General features: G+C 30.8%; 1 non-coding gene across 1 annotated transcript; it reads right to left on the bottom strand.

Moving 5' to 3' along the window:
* Positions 1-582: 582 nt before the first annotated feature.
* Positions 583-684, bottom strand: LOC127542194 (U6 spliceosomal RNA). The gene has a single exon (XR_007948582.1). It is a non-coding gene; the product is annotated as a U6 spliceosomal RNA (small nuclear RNA).
* Positions 685-6,034: the final 5,350 nt, after the last annotated feature.

Raw genomic sequence — 6,034 nt, 5'->3', positions numbered from 1 at the left:
GGAAGTCTGATTGGTATAGCACTAAATAAATAGACTAATTTAGGGAGTATTATCATCTTTATTATATTCGCTCAGCCTATCCAAGAGCACTTAATATTTTTCCAATTATTTAAGTCTGACTTTATTTGTGTGGAAACTTTTTTGTAATTTTGCTTATATAATTCCTGACTTTCTTTTGGTAGAGAATTCCCAAATATTTTATGCTATCAACAGTTATTTTGAATGGAATTTCTCTTTGTATCTCTTGCTGTTGGATTTTGTTGGTGATGTATAAAAATGCTGAGGATTTATGGGGATTTATTTTGTATCCTGCTACTTTGCTAAAATTATGGATTATTTCTAATAGCTTTTTAGTAGAAGGTATACCATCATATCATCTGCAAAGGACCCACTCATTCTTTAGAATTAAATTTTTAATTTTTAATTATGTTTCCATACTCCTTTATTAAATTTATGTTATTGCATTATGATATGAAAAGGAGTATATTTAATATTTCTGTGTTTCTTCGGTTGTTTGTAAGATTTTTATGCCTAAACAATGACCTTTTGTGTGTGTGTGTGTGTGTTTGTGTGTGTGTGTGTGTGTGTGTGGAACACCTCATGAATTTGTGTGTCATCCTTGCACAAGGGCCATGCTATCTTCTCTGTATCATTACAATTTTAGTATATGTGCTGCTGAAGCAAACCCACAATGATCAATTTTTGTGAAGCTGCCATGTACATTGTTTTTTAAGTGGCATTCAGTTTTTTTTTTTTTTACCAAGCTCTATCATATCTAATTATTCTAAGATTCTATTCATCTCTTTGATTTATTAAAAATTGTTCATTTATTTAATGATTGGATATATCCAGCTCTGAGAGGGGAAAGTTATGGTCTGTCAGTAGTATAGTTTAACTCTCTATATTCTCCAGTTATTCATTTAACTTTTTTTTTTAAGAATATGGATACTATGTCAATTGGTCCATGTATGTTTAGCATTTCTATTATTTTACTGCCATGATGTTTTTTTTCAAAATGTAATTTCCATGCTTATCAAACTTAATTAAGGCTAATTTTACTTTTCCTTTATTTTGAGAGTTGTTATTCTTACCTTTTTAAACTTCATCTGAAGCGTAATAGAGTCTTCTCCTGATTGTACTTTGTATATATCTCTAGTACAAGTGTGTTTCTTGTAAAGAATATATTGTTGGTTTTTATTTGTAATCCATCTTCTTCCCTATATCTATTTTATGGGTGACTTCATTCCATTAACACTCACAGTTTTGATTATTATGAACATCTTTGTAATCTTTTTTCTTCTGTTTATCATTCTTTCTCTTTTCATCCTGCCCTCCTCTAAAGTCTTCTTTGTTTTTATATTTTTTGTTTACCCTTCATTTTATCACCATCTCCCTTCTTTTATCCCCTCCCCCTTATCTTCTCTGTTGCTTGAGATAAATTTCTATTATCATTTGAATATCTATATGTGTGTGCATGTGTGTGTGTGTGTGTGTGTGTGTGTGGGGGGGGGGTGTGTGTGTGTATCCCATTGAATCATTTTAGAAGTCAGAGGCTCAAGCATTTCCCCCTCCACTGTAAAACGTTTTTTTTTCCCTTTTGTACCTTTTTTAAAAGTAAGATAATTTCTCTGTTTTTCTCTTCTTACAGGACACCTAACCATATTTTTTTACATGATCCCAACATAAATAGCTCACTTCCATAGCCTTTTTCTTACTAGAATCCTCCTAAGTGCTGTGATGATGACAAATTTCTGAGGAGTTGTATATCTCTTCTTCCCATATAGCAATATAAAGTTTTATTTTTTGAGGCCTTTATGATTACTCTTTACTTTTTATCTTTTTTGATTCTCTTGTCTTCTGTTTGAATAACAATTTGCTATTTTCAACAGAATACTTGAAAGTTCTCTATTTCATTAAATATATATATTTTACTTCATGATTGTATTCAGTTTTGCTGGATATGTTCCTTTCTTTTCCAGAATATCATGTTCTAAACCCTCTGCTTCTTTTACATGACATCCACTAAGTCCTGTGTACTTCTATTTATGTTCCACAATATTTGAATTATTTTTTACCTGGGAGCTTTGGAATTTTTCCATAATATTCCTGCAATTTCATTTTGAGATCTCTTTCAGGAAGTAATGAGTTAATTTATTTTTAACATCTAGTTCTAGGATATTGAGCAATTTTTTTTTCTTGAAAATTTCTTGAAATATGATGTCTAAGCACTTTCTTTGATCATAGCTTTCAGATAATGTAAGAAATTTTAAATTATGTCTCTTCAATCTATTATCCAAGATAGTCATTTTCTCTATATTTTACATTTTCTTTCCCTCCCTCATTCTTTTGGCTTTGTTTTATTCTTTCTTGGTGTCTCCTTAAGTTATTGACTTCTACTCACCATATTCTAATATACTTTTAATTAATTTGATTTTTAAATTTAATTTAATAAATTAATTCAATTCTAATAATACTTTTCTTCAGTAAGTTTTGCATTTCTTTTTTTTTTTTTTTGTCCATTTCTGGTTATGGTGTTATTTTATCCAGTATTTGGGGGGGGGCGGCTTTTCTGATCAGACTATTAATTATATTTTCATAATTTCCTTTCTTTGCTTTAATCTCTTTACCTGTTTTTTCTACTTATTTCATTTGGTTTTTAAAATAATATTTATCTCTTCAAGGCATTCTTATTATACTTGTATCCAATTTCCATTTTTTTTTTTACTTTGTAGGTTTTGCTTGTAGCTGTTTTGATTTCTTTTCCCCTTTCTGACATTATATCTTGACCTCCCTTGTCACCATATTAGCTTTTTATTGTCAGGATCATTTTTGTTAATTGTTCATTTTCCCATCCTCTTATTTTATGTGGAACTTTATATTAATATTGGGCTTTGTTCTAGTGTGGCAGACTAAGAAGGCAGTCTCAAGCTTCAAGTATTTTTCACAATGATGTTTTTAAAGCTAGCTCTATGGGTTTGGAAGTTTTCAATGTTTTCGAGATGGTGTGATCTGAGGAGAGGTATGGTCATTGCTCTCCTGGTCTGCACTTTGGTCTTTACAAAGAAAGGTCATCTGAGTCTTTGGAATTAAAATAGATCCTGCTCATCAGGCCCTCTTTTCCTTGATACCTGAAATATTATTTCTCAGCATATCTGATTCCTTGAGACCAGAAGTAATATTATCCCTCAGAGCTTCCATTCCCTTTTTGAGAATTAAGTGCTTTTCTCTGTCTTTGAATTATGCCTCAGTTACCAGGTCCTCTTTTCATTAGTGACTTGGAAGGCCAAAGTAAGTCCCAATTCTGTTGTTACCCCCTACTTCCACCATCGGCCATCCTCTTGTGTCACAAATCTCTCCTTACTTTCTGAATTGTCTTGGGCTGGGAGAATGGTTTCCCGTGACCTTTTTTGGTTATTACATTCAAGAATTCTGTTTGAAGTATTTTTATTTCTAATTTGTTTGAATGGGGATGTTGGAAGAATTCAGATAAGTTTTTTTTTCTTTGTTTGTTTGTTTTTACTCTGCTGTCTTGGCTTTGCCTCCAGACTTCTAGATCCTTTATTTTAATCTAAAGGCAATCTCAGGATCCATAGAAGCTTCTTTATCAGAGTATTGACATGGCTATACTATGCTTTAGAAATATTAATTTAACAAATATGTAGAAGATAATTTGGAAAAGGGAGATACTAGATAAGGGAGACTAAAAGGGACATTATTATAGTTGTCTAAATGAGAAGTTTGATAACAAACCGAAATAGGGTAAGTATGGTCTGAGAAAGGGATTAATATCAAAGTTGTTGAGGAGGTGGAATTCATAAAACTTGGTAATAAGATACTGTGTTCAATGAAACTCAAGAGTTAAAGGTTAATGCATGGTTTGAACTTGAATGATGGAGAAAAAGGAAAAACCAGAAAGAAATAGGAATTCTAAGATAAAAGGTGAGTTTACTGGAAAAAATAATGAATTATTATTTTTTTAAATTTTTTTCTTTGAAGAGTCTATAGGCCATTCATCAAAATGGAAATGCTGGACCAAATAAAAATAAAAATAAAATGCTATTAAATGTAAGACATGATACCAAAAGATTGTTTATTATATTTAATTAATACTTACTTCAATAAAATAATTAGTGTTGGATATGACAAAAATATTATGATATCAAAAAAATTAGAAACATCTAGAAGAGTAACTCAGTTATTTTGTATCATTTGACCCATTGGGCAAATTGATAAAATCCATAAACGCTTACTCATAGTAATGTTTTTATAATGTACAAAATAAAATAAATGAATTATAAAAAGTAATGTGTCAAAACATAGTTAGCAAAGCATTTTTAAGTATATGTACTCCAGGTTAAAAAATTCTGACAGAGAAGAAGATATGCCATCCCAGTCTGATACTAAGGAGGTATTTATCAGTAGCATCAGTGGTCTTTTCCCATAGATATTGGAAAGTATACCTCTATGATCATATATAAATCAAAATATAAAATTACAATATTGCCTTTGTAAAAATCATCAAATTCAGGTTGATTTGAATCAGATCCAAATTTAAGGCACTGAATTATTTTTTTATTTAAAATATATTTTCTAAATCATTAAATGACTTTAGAAAGAAGAAAGGTGTTAAATTTTTTATAAATGATCCTAGATTGTTATAGAAATATTATGGGTTAAAGCTTGTATTTTTACTTAAATTTAAAGTTAATGAAAAATCTATTAAACTGCAATAATTTCATAATGAGAGCCATTTACTCCCTTTTCAATGGTTTTTATGTCCCTGGATATTGTGAGCAGTAACTAGGGTCCCTATTTTGCTTGGCCACATAGTCCAATGCAATTGTTAAAATGTGCTTTAGAAAATTGACTTCTTTTATTCTCTTCTTTGCCTTAAAATGTGTTGCTTTTTAAAAAGTTTTTCTGTATATTACTATGTTACAAAACACTGACAAACAAAAAGGAGACTGTTGGAATCTACTGGGTTTTAAAATAAAATCTAAGTAATTATAATGTACTAACAAAGCATCTATTAAGTGATTACTATGTCTTAAGCAAAGTCGTTGTGTGGCACAGTGGATAAAGTCAGAATATCATTAGAATAGGAAAAATTAAAGTAGCTACCTAGAAGCAAGGAGTGTCCACACAGTTGTCAATAGTTCTATATCAGAATACTCAGTGATTTCTGTAGAGACTATTTCCATGTTCAGGTAAATAAGCCACAGAAAATCCCACTTTACTGATTTAGGAAAAATACATTATATTTGAATTTGTTGCGGGACTATAAGCATCTGTTATAGGGGGATCTTATATAATGGATCCTTCACAAGCTCCTCTCAGTCTAAATAGTAAAAAATATCTTCTATCAATGTCTCTTTATGTTTTGTATCTAAATGTCTTTGGCATGCAGTAGCATCTCACCAAAGCAGAAAAAATGATGACACACTGTCGGACCATAATGTTAATTTTGTCCTTGAAAAGAGAGAAAGAGGAATAAAGAGAGTATTTGATGTTATCAATAAGGAGGTATTACTTTCAAAATCATTCATGACTAGAATCTTAGAGTCAAGAGACTAGTCTCTCATTCAATTCATGAAAGGGGAAAAGAAAGCCAGAAATAATGAAAGGTGGAATAAGACATCTAAGTGTGAGAAGTACTGAACAAAAGTCCTAAGAGACTCATAACATTTTTAAAATACCTATGCCTCTTCTTCCCCCTCCTCATCCTCTGTTCACATGGGAACTCATACCTCTTACATGCAGATTCTCTGTCCAAAGATATATAACTATTGATCACTTATGCTTCACAAGATATTTTGGTGTTTGGGCCCACATTTTTTTCATATATATATATATATATATGAAAAAAATGTGGGCCCAACTAACTACTGGAGACAAGAGTTGTCTTAGTTTTATATATGTGTGTGTGTGTGTGTGTGTGTATGTCACACACAGACATACATACACACACACACACATACACACATATATAAAACTAAGACAATTCTTGTCTCCAGTAGTTAGTTTTCATTTATGA

The sequence above is a fragment of the Antechinus flavipes genome, chromosome 6 (assembly GCF_016432865.1).
Source record: "Antechinus flavipes isolate AdamAnt ecotype Samford, QLD, Australia chromosome 6, AdamAnt_v2, whole genome shotgun sequence".
Classification (NCBI taxonomy): Eukaryota; Metazoa; Chordata; class Mammalia; order Dasyuromorphia; family Dasyuridae; genus Antechinus; species Antechinus flavipes.
The sequence above is the reverse complement of the archived record's forward strand: the minus strand, read 5'-3'. Positions and strand labels throughout refer to the sequence as shown.